The sequence below is a fragment of the Marmota flaviventris genome, chromosome 17, assembly GCF_047511675.1.
Source record: "Marmota flaviventris isolate mMarFla1 chromosome 17, mMarFla1.hap1, whole genome shotgun sequence".
Lineage (NCBI taxonomy): Eukaryota > Metazoa > Chordata > Mammalia > Rodentia > Sciuridae > Marmota > Marmota flaviventris.
The window spans coordinates 47,553,679-47,571,033 of NC_092514.1; the positions used below are offsets into that span (position 1 = coordinate 47,553,679).

Genomic DNA, 17,355 nt, shown 5'->3' on the forward strand with positions numbered 1-17,355 from the left:
ACTAAAAAAAAAAAATGATCCCTAATCCCCTCAAATGACTATAGAAGGCTGAGGTTCAGTTTTTAAATGCATTGTTCCCCTCTGCCTTGAATAATTGGCCAGAGCTCTTATCTTCCCAGGATGTCTGGAAGTGACTGCCTGAGTGCCAGAAATAAGCAGGGCTGCAATACCCTCCTCTCAGGGCAGGGATTTGCATGTGCTTGAGCAGCTATGAGCCTCCCCAGAGACCTATGGGGTTCTACAAAGACCCATTTAAACCCAGCTCCCTTCCCATTAGTTCAAAGCTCCACATTCTCTTCAGCCTCACAAGATCTGGTTGGGCCTGATTCTTTGGAGGGTCTTTCTGAGCAAGGTTCCATAGACCACTGTCTCCTGAGCCAGGTCCACTTGAATTCTACGGTGCATGGGGGGAGAGAGGGTCTTCGGAGCTGGTTCCAGGGGTCCTAGGAACCCTGGGCCCTGGAGTTGAAAAGAGAGAAGATGGAGAATCATCTGCTAACTGGAATTTTAAGAAGGCTGAGGAAGGGCAGGAAGAGGAGCACTTGGAGTCAGGATGGACTGAATGCTCCAGGAAACACCCAAGTGCTACTTAAACCTTTGAAGGTTCAGCTCAAATCAGCCCCCAGGAAGTCCACTCCTAGTTCCCTTGGGCCCCCTGAGCTGCGGTGGGTACCCTTTTGGATCTTGGGTTCCCAGCCTGAGACACCACCAGGAAGCAACATTAGTCACATCTATCTGCCTGCAAGTTCGGAGGGTGGGGCTTGGTGTAGCCAGATCCTTCGTGAGTACTCAGTGAAATAGGACAGAAGAGGCTGGACACCTGAGGAATTTTCGAGAAGCAGGTTTCTTAATTGCAGGGTCCATAGAAGCTCTTGCCTAAAAATTCTCCCCTGGACCATGAGTAGAGAAATTCTTTGAATTTTATATCCAGTGTGGGGGGTGAGTGGGGGAGCTAGGAGGTTCACATAGTGTTAGGGTTGGGCAAACGTCGGAGGAAAGGACCACCAAGAGACTATCTCATGCAAAAGCAAAGGGGTTTATTGGACCAGCATGCTGGGGCTCAGAGCTCTCCTGAGAGAAGCTGGAGCCCTGAGCACAGCTTAAGCAGAGTTTTTATGCAGTGTTTAAACAGGGAAGTTCATATGGCAGTTAGGGTGCGAGGGTGGGATTGTTACAAAATAACCATTATAGAATAATCATGCGTTTTGTCAGGGGGTGTTGGGTCAGGGTACATTTTGACATAAGTAACTGTTTTTGACATAAGTTTCGGGTTCCAGGAAAACAGAACTTAAACTTACAGAAAAGCAAAACTTAAATTTAACCTTTACAATAGCAAGTGCTTTTCTTTCCATCCTCTAAATAGATGTTTCACAAGTGTGTTTGTTTTCCTGCAAAACTGGCAATTAACAAAAAGAGGAAATGACAAGCCTTCTGCAGATTTTTGCAGATAGCTAATGCGCTATGCAAAAAGCTCTCTGATAAGAAGAGAGACTTACATGTGACAAATATGATGTGGGTTTCTGCTTAATTATGGTAAGAGTCTTCTGGGTGGGGGTCTCTGGACTGCTTCACCAAAGCACATTTGCCGCAGTCCAGCTGCAGCAAAATAACCGGTGGGGGGGGACGAACAACTTGTGTAGATTGATACAGCAGGAGTGGAAGCCGTTTATTGCAGGACAGGAGCGGTATTTATACATTCCACACAGCTTATCTAATTAACATAAACTAGATACATCAGTCAACCAATAAGGAATCTCCACACTTAATGGCTCCCTTTTGTTACTTCTCAAACCACTCCCTCTGGCATTTTGCCAGGCACCATCCAGACTTGTTTACGAACTCTAACATTCCCCTGGCAAAATGCCAGGTGTTATTTTGACTTGTTTACAGACTCTAACACACATTGATAATAGAAAAAAGAGGAACAAATTGAACTGAGTTCAGCACAAGGCTGTGTTGTCAAGTCTGCAGTGGGCGACCCATTCAAAGAACAGCTTCTCTTTCTGGTCACCAAATGCCCCTGACAGAGCATGCTGTTGTGGGCCCAAGTGGCCCCACTTATGCCCAGGCAGGCCTCAGTTGGAGTCCTTAGTAGCAGGCATCACTGCCGCGTCCGGCCAAGGGAGCCGAGTCCGGCGAGGGACGGCGAGGTTAAAAGACACAGGACACCAAGGTTCTTCATCCAGGAGAGAGAGATTTTATTTTTACCCCCCCTTTTATATATCCTCCCATACTCTGGGTTAAGCATACACACACATACACACATTCTTTACTGCAGGAAGCGGTTTCAGGCAGCTTTAAGCAAACTAGGTCTGGTTTTGCAGGGTGCTCATGCAAGGCTCAGCTGTGCCAGCTAATCAGTAGGTACCATCTGTCCCAAGTGCTCTATGAGGGCAGATAGACAGGAAGCCCACAAGGCTGATTCAGACTTCGGTGGAAGCCCACAAGGCTAATTCAGACTTCGGTGGTTTTCTCGCCTTCACATGCGAAACAAGGGACAGGGAACTTATTCTTTTCCCTGTTTAGGGCCAGGGGCTTCACCACACATCACCCTTTAACAAACTGAAGAACCTGCAAAAGAAAGGAGGTGGATCAATATTCTTTAATTATTGGGAAAGTGGGAGCAAAAGAAAGGCTTTATTTTTCTGCTTTCAGGGCTGCCCAGTGCCTCCAGCTACTGGCTCCCTCACTCCCTTGTTGGCTCATTTGGCTGGGAGCTGAAGCCTTTGGAGCAGCAATTTAAGCAGAAATTAGGGGGACTTTGAGGTGGTAAGGGGAAAGACCTGCAGAGCACGCCCGAGCCCGGGGCATCTCACGGAGGGCCAGAGCTGGTCCAGGGAGGCCTGGAGGACGTGGGGGTTACACCTAGGTTTCCTTCCCAGTGTGGGGATAAGACCTGCAAATCTAAATAAAAAGGAAGAAAAAGCAACTCACCTTCTCCCTCCCCTCAATCCACCCCGCTCACTCATAGTCATCCAGGATTCCCTATGCAGAGATGGGTTTCCTGGTCCACGTAAATGCAATCGTGGGGTTTCCCTCTGCCTCTTACACAATGCCCCGCCCCCAAACATCACCAACCTCAGCAGATATAAGCATTTGAGTCTGCAGGGTCAGGTCTCTGCTCTGGACTTGGGAGGCTCTGTGGCTAACTCCAGGAGAGAGACACACTGCAGAGGAGAAACACTGATAGGTACTGAATCCTCCTGGATCCCCTGCACGGGTCCTTTAAAGGCGCTAGGTCTGCACCCACCAGGGCTTTGGCAAAGGCAGCCTACTCCCCAGATCTGGGCACTGCCCTGAGAACTCCTTTCTTGCTTGAGGGATTTGCTTTGTTAGCAACTTAGTAGCAACTTCCAAGGACAGAGGGCTGTGGAGCGCGCCAGACTGGGAGGCTGAAAATGCGGGAGAAACCTCAAGCAGCACAGCCTAAGATTTCCTAAACCAAACCTGGTTTAAATTTTGTGGGTGAATTTTCCCACAGTTCAGGAGTAGTAAGGACTTGAGAGGAACAACTAAATCGGGTACCCAGGATCCTGCGGATGAAGCCAAGTGAGGTTGTGGTCTGGGTGACAAAGAAATTAGTGTCCCCTCTACGACAAGAGGCTCTGTTCCCCAGCCTTTCCCATAAGCCCCTGGCTTGGAACATAGTAACAGCATCAGAAGGGATGGGCAGGTCCCAGCATAGCCCATGCATGAATCCCTGTATGCTGCATAAAGTGGCTAGTAGAGCTGGGCGGGTTCTGTCCGCAGAGGCTTCTGTCCGCAGAGGCTGGCTGCAGCGAGTCAATTTGTTTCTCTTTTGCACACGACTGTCTTAAGAGCCAGAAGAGAATCCTTCCGGACGAGTACAGGAGGGAGTTGGGGCAGGCTTGACCTCAGGGCTTTGGCAGTAGTTGCTGGGTGTTTTTTTTATTTTTTATTTTTTATTTTTTATTGTGGGTTGTTCAAAACATTACAAATTTCTTGACATATCATATTCCACACTTTGATTCAAGTGGGTCATGAACTCCCACCTTCACCCCATACACAGATTGCAGAATCACATCAGTTACACATCCATTGATTTACATATTGCCATACTAGTGTCTGTTGTGCTCCGCTGCCTTTCCCATCCTCCACCCTCCCCCCTCCCCACCTCTCCCCTCCCCTCCCCTCCTCTCTCTCTACCCCCTCCACTGTATAACCCTGAGGGTCTCCTTCCATTACCATGCAATTTCCCTTCTCTCTCCCTTTCCCTCCCACCTCTCATCCCTGTTAAATGTTAATCTTCTTCTCCTGCTCTTCGTCCCTACTCTGTTCTTAGTTACTCTCCTTATATCAAAGAAGACATTTGGCATTTGTGTTTTTAGGGATTGGCTAGCTTCACTTAGCATAATCTGCTCTAATGCCATCCATTTCCCTGTAAATTCTATGATTTTGTCATTTTTTAATGCAGAGTAATACTCCATTGTGTATAAATGCCACATTTTTTTTATCCATTCGTCTATTGAAGGGCATCTAGGTTGGTTCCACAGTCTTGCTATTGTGAACTGTGCTGCTATGAACATCGATGTAGCAGTGTCCCTGTAGCATGCTCTTTTTAGGTCTTTAGGGAATAGACCGAGAAGGGGAATAGCTGGGTCAAATGGTGGCTCCATTCCCAGCTTTCCAAGAAATCTCCATACTGCTTTCCAAATTGGCTGCACCAATCTGCAGTCCCACCAGCAATGTACAAGTGTACCCTTTTCCCCACATCCTCGCCAGCACTTGTTGTTGTTTGACTTCATAATGGCTGCCAATCTTACTGGAGTGAGATGGTATCTTAGGGTGGTTTTGATTTGCATTTCTCTGACAGCTAGAGATGGTGAGCATTTTTTCATGTACTTGTTGATTGACTGTATGTCCTCCTCTGAGAAGTGTCTGTTCAGGTCCTTGGCCCATTTGTTGATTAGGTTGTTTGTTCTCTTATTGTCTAATTTTTTGAGCTCTTTGTATACTCTGGATATTAGGGCTCTATTTGAAGTGTGAGGAGTAAAGATTTGTTCCCAGGTTGTAGGCTCTCTATTTACCTCTCTTATTGTATCTTTTGCTGAGAAAAAACTTTTTAGTTTGAGTAAGTCCCATTTGTTGATTCTAGTTATTAACTTTTGTGCTATGGGTGTCCTATTGAGGAATTTGGAGCCCGACCCCACCGACTGTAGATCGTAGCCAACTTTTTCTTCTATCAGACGGCGCGTCTCTGATTTGATATCAAGCTCCTTGATCCATTTTGAATTAACTTTTGTGCATGGCGAGAGAAAGGGATTCAGTTTCATTTTGTTGCATATGGATTTCCAGTTTTCCCAGCACCATTTGTTGAAGATGCTATCCTTCCTCCATTGCATGCTTTTAGCCCCTTTATCAAATATAAGATAGTTGTAGTTTTGTGGATTGGTTTCTGTGTCCTCTATTCTGTACCATTGGTCCACCCGCCTGTTTTGGTACCAGTACCATGCTGTTTTTGTTACTATTGCTCTGTAGTATAGTTTGAAGTCTGGTATCGCTATACCGCCTGATTCACACTTCCTGCTTAGCATTGTTTTTGCTATTCTGGGTCTTTTATTTTTCCATATGAATTTCATGATTGCTTTCTCTATTTCTACAAGAAATGCCGTTGGGATTTTGATTGGCATTGCATTAAACCTATAGAGAACTTTTGGTAATATCGCCATTTTGATGATGTTAGTTCTGCCTATCCATGAACAGGGTATATTTTTCCATCTTCTAAGATCTTCTTCTATTTCTCTCTTTAGGGTTCTGTAGTTTTCATTGTATAAGTCTTTCACCTCTTTTGTTAGGTTGATTCCCAAGTATTTTATTTTTTTTGAAGGTATTTTGAATGGAGTGGTTGTCCTCATTTCCATTTCAGAGGATTTGTCGCTGATATACAGGAATGCCTTTGATTTATGCGTGTTGATTTTTTATCCTGCCACTTTGCTGAATTCATTTATTAGCTCTAATAGTTTCTTTGTAGAGCCTTTTGGGTCTGCTAGGTATAGAATCATGTCATCTGCAAATAGTGATAATTTAAGTTCTTCTTTTCCTATTTTGATGCCTTTAATTTCTTTCGTCTGTCTAATTGCTCTGGCCAGTGTTTCGAGAACTATGTTGAACAGAAGTGGAGAGAGAGGGCATCCCTGTCTTGTTCCAGATTTTAGAGGGAATGCCTTCAGTTTTTCTCCATTCAGAATGATGCTAGCCTGAGGCTTAGCATTGATTGCTTTTACAATATTGAGGTATGTTCCTGTTATCCCTAGTTTTTCTAGAGTTTTGAACATAAAGGGATGCTGTACTTTGTCGAATGCTTTTTCCGCATCTATCGAGATGATCATATGGTTCTTATTTTTAAGTCTATTGATGTGGTGAATAACATTTATTGATTTCCGTATATTGAACCAGCCTTGCATCCCAGGGATGAATCCTACTTGATCATGGTGTACAATTTTTTTGATATGTTTTTGTATCTGATTCGCCAGAATTTTATTGAGGATTTTTGCATCTAGGTTCATTAGAGATATTGGTCTGTAGTTTTCTTTCTTTGAAGTGTCTTTGTCTGGTTTAGGTATCAGGGTGATGTTGGCCTCATAGAATGAATTTGGAAGTTCTCCCTCCTTTTCTATTTCCTGAAGTAGCTTGAAAAGTATTAGTATTAGTTCTTCTTTAAAGGTTTTGTAAAATTCTGCTGTATACCCATCCGGTCCTGGGCTTTTCTTAGTTGGTAGTCTTTTTATGGTTTCTTCTATTTCCTCAATTGATATTGGTCTGTTTAGGTTTTCTGTATCCTCCTGACTCAATCTGGGCAGATCATATGACTTAAGAAATTTATCTATGCCTTCACTGTCTTCTAATTTATTGGAGTATAAGGATTCAAAATAGTTTTTGATTATCTTCTGTATTTCTGAAGTGTCTGTTGTGATATTGCCTTTTTCATCCCGTATGCTAGTAATTTGAGTTCTCTCTCTTCTTCTCTTCGCTAGCATCGCTAAGGGTCTGTCGATTTTGTTTATTTTTTCAAAGAAACAACTTTTAGTTTTGTCAATTTTTTCAATTGTTTCTTTTGTTTCGATTTCATTAATTTCAGCTCTGATTTTAATTATTTCTTGCCTTCTACTTCTTTTGCTGTTGTTTTGCTCTTCTTTTTCAAGGATTTTGAGATGAAGTATGAGATCATTTATTTGTTGGTTTTTTCTTTTTTTAAGGAATGAACTCCAAGCAATGAATTTTCCTCTTAGAACTGCTTTCAGTGTGTCCCATAGATTCCGATATGTTGTGTCTGTGTTTTCATTTATCTCTAAGAATTTTTTAATTTCCTCCTTGATGTCTTCTGTAACCCATTGATCATTCAGTAACCTATTTTTCATTCTCCAAGTGATGTATGCTTTTTCCTTCCTTCTTTTATCGTTGATTTTCAGTTTCATTCCATTATGATCAGATAAGATGCATGGTATTATCTCTACTCCTTTATATTGTCTAAGAGTTGCCCTGTGACATAATATATGATCTATTTTTGAGAAGGATCCATGTGCTGCTGAGAAAAAAGTGTAACTGCTTGATGTTGGGCGGTATATTCTATATATGTCAATTAAGTCTAGGTTTTTAATTGTGTTATTGAGTTCTATAGTTTCCTTATTCAACTTTTGTTTGGAAGATCTGTGCAGTGGCGAGAGAGGTGTGTTGAAGTCTCCCATGATTATTGTATGGTGGTCTATTAGACTCTTGAACTTGAGAAGAGTTTGTTTGACGAACATAGCTGCACCATTGTTTGGGGAATAAATATTTATGATTGTTATGTCTTGTTGGTGTATGGTTCCCTGAAGCAGTATGTAGTGTCCCTCTTTATCCCTTTTGATTAACTTTGGCTTGAAATCTATTTTATTTGATATGAGTATGGACACTCCTGCTTGTTTCCGAAGTCCATATGAGTGATATGATTTTTCCCAACCTTTCACCTTCAGCCTATGTATGTCTTTTCCTATCAAATGCGTCTCCTGTAGGCAGCATATTGTTGGGTCTTGTTTTGTGATCCATTCTACTAGCCTGTGTCTCTTAATTGGTGAGTTTAAGCCATTAACATTTAGGGTTATTATTGAGATATGGGTTGTTCTTCCAGCCATATTTGTTTATTTCTGATACTAAACATGGTTTGTTTTCCTCTTTGATTATTTTCCCCCCCTTTACTGTCCTACCTCCCACTGTTGGTTTTCATTGTTATTTTCCATTTCCTCTTCCTGTAATGTTTTGGCGAGGATGTTTTGAAGAGATGGTTTTCTAGCTGCGAATTCTTTAAACTTTTGTTTATCGTGGAAGGTTTTAATTTCATCTTCCATCCTGAAGCTTAATTTCGCTGGAAACACAATTCTTGGTTGGAACCCATTTTCTTTCAGTGTTTGAAATATGTTATTCCAGGATCTTCTAGCTTTCAGAGTCTGTGTTGAAAGATCAGCTGTTATCCTGATTGGCTTACCCCTAAATGTAATCTGCTTCCTTTCTCTTGTAGCTTTTAAAATTCTCTCCTTATTCTGTATGTTGGGCATCTTCATTATAATGTGTCTAGGTGTGGATCTCTTATGATTTTGCACATTCGGCGTCCTGTAGGCTTCTAGGATTTGGGATTCTGTCTCATTCTTCAAGTCTGGGAAGTTTTCTCGTATTATTTCATTGAATAGACTGCTCATTCCTTTGGTTTGGAGCTCTGTACCTTCCTGTATCCCAATGACTCTTACGTTTGGTCTCTTAATGTTATCCCATATTTCTTGGATGTTCTGCTCATGGTTTCTTAACAGTCTTGCTGAGCTGTCTATGTTCTTTTCCAGTTGAAATACTTTATCTTCATTGTCTGATGTTCTATCTTCTAAGTGTTCTACTCTGCTGGTAGTATTCTCCATTGAGTTTTTAAGTTGGTTTATTGCTTCCTGCATTTCTAGGATTTCTGTTTGTTTGTTTTTTATAACCTCTATCTCCCTGTATAGTTGATCCTTTGCTTCCTGGATTTGTTTGCGTAATTCATTGTCGAAGTGATCTTTCATTGTCTGATTTTGCTGTCTAATGTCTTCCTTGATACTCCAGATCATCTGAAGCATGTATATCCTGAATTCTTTATCTGACATTCCATCTGCTGCAGCTGTTACCTCTTCTAAAGTTGCGTTGACCTGCATTGCTTGTGGTCCTTTCTTTCCTTGTCTTTTCATACTGCTTGCGTTTCTTTCCTGCTGGCGCAGGCGGCGGCTCTGCTCTCTCCTTATTCCAATTGGGGTGTCGTGACTACCACACCGGCAGGTCACTGGGCCTGTTCTGGGCGCTGGCGGCGGCTCTGTTCTGCCCCTACTCCAGTTGGGGTGACAAGTGTACCACGCTGGCAGGCCACCGGGCCTTATCCGCCAGTCGGTTGCAGGTTTGCCTACCCTGAAGGCGCGGGCGGCGGCTCTACTCTGCCCCTACTCCAAATGGGGTGACGTGTCTGTCGTACCGGCAAGCCACTGGGCCTGTCCCGCTGGTCGGTCGCAGATCTGCCCACCTTTCAGGCATGGGTGGTGGCTCTGCTCTGCCCCTACTCCAATTGGGGTGTCGTGACTACCCCCCCGGCAGGTCGCTGGGCCTGTTCCTGGCACGGGCGGCGACTCTGCTCTGCCCCTGCTCCAATTAGGGTGATGTGTGTACCACGCCGGCAGGCTCCTGGGCCTGATCCGCCAGTCTGTCGCAGGTCTGCCTACCTTGCAGGCACGGGCGGCGGCTCTGCCCTGCCCCTCCTACTACGCCTGCGGACCGCTGGGCCTGATCTGCAGGTTGGTCACAGGTCTGCTCACCCTGCGGGCACGGGTGGCGGTTCCGCTCTGCCCCCACTCCAATTGGGGTCACGTGACCACCACACCGGCAGGGCCTGATCCGGGTGTGGGCGAAGGATCTGCTCTGCCCCTACTCCAGTTGGGGTGACGTGTGTACCATGCTGGCAGGCCGCTGGGCCTGACCCGCCAGTCTGTCACAGGTCTGTTTACCTTGCAAGCGCAAACGGCGGCTCTGCCCTGCCCCTCCTACCACGCCCATGTACCACTGGGCCGCGGGTCTGCCCACCTTGCGGGTGCGGGTGGTGGCTCCGCTCCGCCCCCTCTCAAATTGGGGTCACGCGGTCACCACGCAGGCGAGCCGCTGGACCTGCTCCGGCCGCTGGCGGCGGCCCGGCTCCTCCCCTCTGGCTCGACGACAAATCGAGAGAGACTCGGGTGTCTGTGCCTCACCCCCCCTACCAGGAGACCAACTGTTTCTGTCGCCGCTGGTATTGATGAAGTTCTCTCCTCCGCCGCTTTCTGATGACATCAGATCTCTGCCATGTTGGTATCCTATGCGAATGGCAGCATTTCGTTCCCCTTGCCGGGCAACCAAAGCAACGGGTGAGTCCTGACCGGCCCTCAGCAGGACCCGGACCGAGAAGCAGTTTCCGCGGGCTCCTAGCCCTGGGCCAGGGCAGTTCCAGGAGCCGGAACTCGGCCGCTCCATGCTCGGCGTATGCTCTGATAAGAGCAGGCTCCAAGAAGCAGCCTCCGCAGGCTCCCCAGCCCTGGGCCAGGCCGCCCTGCGCTCGGTGCTCGCTCCGATAAGAGCAGGCTCTAAGAAGCACCCAGGCACTGAGCCCGAGCAATCTGTCTGCAACCCGCAGGCGAATGGCAGCCTGAAATTACCTGTTCTATGGCTGAATGAGCTGCGGTCAGTCGAAAACAGGGATGGTGACGTCAGCTTTCCAACATGGTGGCCGCTGGCCTCCTCTGTGGTCTGACCGGTGTGGAGAACCAAGATGGACCGCTTCCTTCCCCCGTCTCGAACCCAGAATTCAGCCCTGAGTACGGTGCTTGCACGGCTGGCAGAAACTGCAGCGCTGTATCCCTGCATCGCTATCTCCTCGTTTCCCAGCGCGCACTGCAGACTCTAGCCACGGGGCGATTTGCTGAATAAGCAGTGTTACCCTCCGTGCGACAAACCTCTCGCATTTGAGTCCCCGTAGCCGATCCTCGTGCGATGGAAATCCTTCCTCCAGGTTCCGGAGCACCCCACTATTGCTGGAAATTCCTAACAAGATAGCCTTTAGCCGTCCTGACTTGTCATACTCCCACACAGTGAAGCAGCACACGGGGGCAATGCACTCCCCTCGCCGCCATCTTCCGGAAGGTCTGGTGCACTTTTAAATGAAGTTGTAGGGTTGTGCAAGCAGACAAAAGGGAGGAAAGAACTGAGACGTCACACAGAAGATAACAGAAGTATCCTAGATGCAAAACTCCATTCATGTGATAAGTGAAAAGGAGCTGTGACATCCACCACCACTTGGAGGGACCACTGGTGTGTGCATTTGGAGAAATGCCATTGATGTGGGGGGACTATCTTTCCTTTAATGAAAATTAAAATTATTGTTTATTATTAAAAGAGAAAAACAGTGAATGATGCGATAATTATGTGATAATACCACATGCACGAATAGAAAAGAAACAGGGCAGCCATGAAAATAGAAAACCCAAAGTTCATTGGTTTTCACTCTGAACTCTCAGATTAACAATTTAATATCACCAAAACAATATTATCTAGCACATTAAATTAATTTGTCTGATTTGAACTTTATTAGATGATTTATAGTTTGATATATTTATTTTGTAAATTGGTGTAAACATAAAGAACTAATGTTTCACTTATGTTTGCAGGTATTTAAGTAGCTTAACATAAACATACTTAGGCAGTGGTGTCCATGAGACTTTTCCCACCTCATCATAGGTGCCTATTTGTTACTCAGATCTGAGAAATTACTGAAGGTGTCAATTTAAATTTTTCTGTTAAAATTATTGATCAATGACATCACAATTGGTACCGTATGCCAATTATTGTGAATCAAACTAATATTACCTTGGAGCTCTTCTCTCTAAATACATAGTGGACATGCATAAAATGTCTCCATTTACATAATGCTTTTAGCTTTTCAATGCATATTCACTATCATTGCACTAGTGATAACTTTCTCTAAATGCAACTGCATTCTTAAACAGATTACACCCCTGGATGATAGCAATCAACCCTATGAAGGATGCACTAATATTAAACCCATTTTATGGATAAGGAATCTGGGTCTCAACAAGCTATCTGGGGCTACAGAGTTAGTGACACAAAGCCAGCGTTTAATTGTCTCCCTGAATATTCTCATAACCATTGCATTTTTATGGTTTTGCTGTTTTGTAATATCTTGTTTATAGAATGGGTTTCTCCATTACACGGCGAACTCCTTTAAAACAAGAATAGTGCCGATGTTTTTCAACTTCATTCAGACCCAATTCCCACACTGTATAATTTACCCACTTGTGCAATTCAGTGGCTTTTGGTATATTTCATATTAATTTTTAAGTTGTGATTAAATATATTCTATATTAAATAATATATTTTATGTTAAACAAAATATGCCATTTGTCCATTGTTAAATGAAACATTTACTGCCCTTAATTACATTCACTAGTTCATGCAACCAGTCACCACTATTTCCAAAACTTTTTTATCACCCCATACACCAGCTCTCCATTTTTCTCCTTTTCACCACCCCTGATAATGTCTTATCTACTTTCTGTCTCTAATAATTTCTTAGAATGATGTTCACTGAAATTTGTTCCCTATTACTTTGAACTGATCCCAAACATGTAGTCGATACATATTTGCTGGACAGATGAGGGATGAAGATATAGTGTCTGGGTATCTTTGCCTAAACTATAGTTTTTTAAATGCCTCCTCTTTTTCTTCACCAGAATTTCTCCTTATGCCACCTTCATTTAAACTTCAGCTTGTAAACTCATCTTCTTAGGCAACAGTACTCTTGTTCCTACCCATGTCCTGTACCATCCGGAAGTACACCACGTCCTACTTCAGCTGCACAGTGATCAATCAGCTGGTGAGAGGCCAAGGATACTGAGATGAATGCAAAAGCTCCCATGTCATCCAAGGAATGGTCATGACCAAGGGCATCTCACAAGGACGTAGATGATTAAGCAAGTCCCTGGACTGCTCTAACAGAAGGCTAGATGTGTAAGCAATGATGGACTCACCCTGAATGTCATTGTCTCCCAACAACCCCTTTGTACTGTAGAGTAGAACAGAGAAAGACTGGATGGGAAGCAGGTTTTGCATAGAGGCAACACAAAGAGAGATGCTTTCTTCCTGAAGTGACCAGAAAGAGGATGAGAGGTGATAGTAGTTCTTCCACTCATTTACCAAAAAAAAAAAAACAGCTGCAGTTAGCATTTTGCTGAGCACTTTGAAGGGGAGCTCTTCCTCTAGAATTTCAGGATGTTAGCATCAGCGTAGCAATTGATGCTACAGAAATGCTGTTGATATACTCCAAATCTGTACTTCAAACAATTGTACGTAGATAAAGAGTTGTCTGCGTTTTGTATAAAGCCGCTGCTAGAATGAAGTCATAACAACATCTGGATCAGTAATTAAGACAAAGAACAGGATCAATGGACTGCTTGAAACTTCAAAAAGGTGTGTGTAACTGTGTATGAAAGGAAGAGGGAATCATCCGAAATAGACCATGAGAGAATCTTTTACTTCACAATTAAGAGTTTCATCAATTCCTAAATAAGAAAATATTGAAAATGAATACTGGAATTCTATATATTTCTTTTAAATTATATGCTGCTATAGTTTAAAATCTTGAACATCCCCTTAAAATCCATGTGCTGGAGGCTTGGCCTTCAGCATGGCTTGACTGGAAGTTAGTGGAACCCTTAAGACATAGGGCCTAGAGGAGGTCATTAGGTTACTGGGGGAATGTCCTTCAAGGGGATCCTGATCCCTTCATCTTAATATTTTCTTTTGCATGCTGGCCAAGAAATCTGAAGTTTTGCTTCATCACATTCTCCCAAAATGATGCACTGTCTTGCCACAAACCCCAAGTGAAGAGGATCAATCAACCAGTGACTGAAACCTCCAGAACTGTGATTCTAAAATAAACCTTTTCTCTTTATAAGTTAATTGTCTCAGGTAATTGTAATAGTAACAGAAAACTGACTGACACATATGTGCGGACTTATGCACAGGCTAATAACTTAGTAATGGGATGTTTTATTATCTCATACCATGAATTAAGTTGTTTTTTAATTTTTTTGTGGTCTTTAAAAAGTATTTTTTTATTCAATCCACATCTAAGGTCATATATTTGCTAAAGTCACCTACACTATCATAAAATCATAACCTCTGTGATCAAAACTCTACTGGACAAAAATAATTTGTATCTTATCAATTTTTCTACAAGTTCAGGGCTAACTTTACAGAGTCTGGACTCTAACCAAAGGTAAACAGTTCATCAAATAATAACCAGTACCTGTCCACAGGCTTATTACACAATGCTCTATGACACTGAAGAACACTGTTATCCTTTCGGGGCTGTTTTCAGGTGTTCATCTTTCTTGGTGAACAAAAATCGACACTCCACCAACAAGCAATCCCTCAATCATGCAATTCTCACACAAATCCCATTACCCATCACACAAGCAGGTGTTGCCTTCAGCACAGTTGAAGGAACAAAGGGTTTACCCAATCAGGAGACTGGGGAGGCACTCATGAGCAAGGAGACCCTGCCAGGAAACAGGAATGATGGACAGCAGATAACCAGACAGGCCCCCTTCTCCTCCCTCCCTGCACATCTCCCCATGACCTCATCACATACATCATCATCATCCCTCACTCTCTCCTTCCTTCTCTCTCTCCCTCCCTCCCTCCCACTTCTGTCTTAGGAACTATTTCACCCTTGCTGTCTATCATGCCAGTCTCCTTCTGAAATCCCTCCAGTGACAACTGGAATAAAATCCAAACTCCCCTCCTACCCCCACCCTGGACTCTCTGCCTGAAATATTCTTTCCTACAACTTCTGAACTGGCTGGCTGCTTTCATCATTCAGCTTAGATCTCAATGGCTTCAGCGAGGTCTTCCTCAAGCACCAAGCTAAAGTACACCAAGGATAGAAGGGAGACCAGTAGAGAAAGGGGACCAAGAAGACAGAGGAGAATAGGGAAAGGGGAGATGCTGAGGAATGAAACTGATAAGACTGTCAACATGACTGACAGTCATGTTCATGTATCAGCATATGACAATGAATCTCATTATCACGTGTGATTGTGATGCACCAAAATCTTTTTGAGTTAGACAATTCCTATACAAAAATAAATAAATAAATAGAAATAACATGCACAAAGGTCCTCTCCATGTGATCCCTTGATTTTTAAATTTTATTTGTTCTTTTTAGATACACATGACAGTAGAGTGTATTTTGGCATATTGTACATACACGGAGTATAACTTATTCTAATTAGGATCCCATTTTTAAAAAATTTATATATATATATATATATATATATATATATATATATATATATATATATAATTTTTTTAGTTGTAGATGGACACAATACCTTTATTTTGTTTATTTATTTTTATGTGGTGCTGAGGATGGAACCCGGTGCCTCACACATGCAAGACAAGCGCTCTACCACTGAGCCACAGCCCCAGCCCAGGATCCCATTCTTGTGGTTGAGCATGATGTGGAGTTACACTGGTCATGTATTCATATATTAATATAAGAAATTTATGTCTGATTCATTCTGTCTTCCCCAATGCCAACCCATGTCCCTTCCCTTCAATCTCCTTTGTCTAATCCAATGGACTTCTATTCTCCCCTCCCAACTTATTGTGTGTTAGCATCTGCATATGAAAGAGAATGTTCAGTTCAGCCTGTGGTTTTTGAGGACTGGATTATTTCACATAGCATGATAGTCGGTCTCCAGTTCCATCCATTTATCGGCAAATGCTATAATTTCATTCTTCTTTATGGCTGAGTAATATTACATTGTGTATATATACCACATTTTCTCTATTCATTCATCTGTTGAAGGGCACCTGGATTAGTTCCATATATTGGATATTGTGAATTGAGCTGCTATAAACATTGATGTGGCTGCCTCATTGTAGTATGCTGATTTTAAGTCCTTTGGCTATATACCAAGGAATGGGATAACTGGGTCAAATGGTGATTCCATTCCAACTTTTCTGAGGAATCTGCATATTGCTTTCCAGAGTAGTTGCACCAACTTGCAGTCCCATCAGCAATGTATGAGTGTACCTTTTCCCTCACATCCTCGCCAACATTTTTTTTTTACTTGTATTGTTGATATTTGCCATTCTGACTGGCGTGAGATAAAATCTAAGCCTAGTTTTAATTTGCATTTCTCTAATTGCTAGAGTTGTTGACCATTTTCTCATATATTTGTTGACTATTTGGATTTTTTCTTCTGTGAAGTATCTGTTCATTTCCTTTGCCCATGGATCAATTGGGTTATTTGGGTTTTAGTGTTAAGCATTGTTGAATTCTTTGTATATCCTGGAGATTAACACTCTATCTGAGATGCAGGTGGCAAAGATTTTTCTCCCATTCTGCAGGCTCTCTGTTACCATAAGTTTTACCATCAATGGATCTCCCTCTTATTTATTTCTCTCTCTTTGTATTTTGCATTTTTTTCCTCAGTTAGTCTGCTCTTCTATACCATGAAGCATGTCTTGAATTTTAGTTGTCACCACAGTGCGAAGGACAGTGCCCCACACATCATAGACAATTGGTCAGGCAGAAGGAGATGGAAGGAGCATGAAGGATTGAAAAACCATGTCCAGCCAGGTGCGGTGATGCACACCTGTAATCCCAGTGACTCAGGAGGCCAAGGCAGGAGGATCACAAGTTGGATGCCAGCCTCAGCAATTTAGGGAGACTCTATCTCAAAATTAAAAAAATAAAAATAAAAAAAAGACCTACAAGTATAGCTCAGTAGTAAAGTGCTTCTGGTTTTGATCCCTAGCACCCAAAATAAATAAATAAATAATAAAATAGAATAGTGGGAAGTTTGGAGCAGAAAGAGCAGGCAGAAGCAGGATAAAAGGGACACCAGGGATGACAAAAAGATGATATGCTCATGATCTGGAGCTCAAATTGAAAGAAATGTAATAGAAAAAAAATAATAATAAGCCATCATGCTGGCCCGCCCTGGTACAGAGCAGAAATCCCTCTACATCCATTCATTTCCCTCCCTGACAGGCTGCTTCCCAAGGCATACACACACACACACAGGTAGGATGGCTTCCAACCTCGTGACCAAGAAATGATCAACAGCCCATGCTCTGAACTTTCTCTCACTTCTTCAAGCGCAGCAAGCTGCTCTCCAACTCAGGCCCGCCCCGCAGTGTTTTCTCTGCATGCTCCTGTCTTCCAGTTGGCAGTCCATCTGCCCACTTAACTCTCTCTTTGCCTTCGTATCTCAGTTTAAATATCACATC

The 17,355-nt window shown here is 43.3% G+C and overlaps 1 protein-coding gene and 1 long non-coding RNA gene across 4 annotated transcripts in view; one reads left to right on the forward strand and one right to left on the reverse strand.

The window, feature by feature from the left end:
- Window positions 1–2,174: 2,174 nt before the first annotated feature.
- On the reverse strand, window positions 2,175–3,181 carry LOC114082297 (uncharacterized). Its single transcript, XR_003580952.3, has 2 exons — window positions 3,079–3,181; window positions 2,175–2,904 (listed from the first exon to the last, which is right to left on the reverse strand). It is a non-coding gene; the product is annotated as an uncharacterized lncRNA (long non-coding RNA).
- LOC139701363 (small integral membrane protein 36-like) overlaps window positions 2,275–17,355 on the forward strand; it is a 61,122-nt gene continuing 46,041 nt past the window's right edge. For all 3 annotated transcript variants that reach the window (XM_071603698.1, XM_071603700.1, XM_071603699.1), the window contains exon 1: window positions 2,275–2,587. The gene's annotated coding sequence lies outside the window, so the exon portion shown is untranslated. The remainder of the gene's footprint in view (window positions 2,588–17,355) is intronic.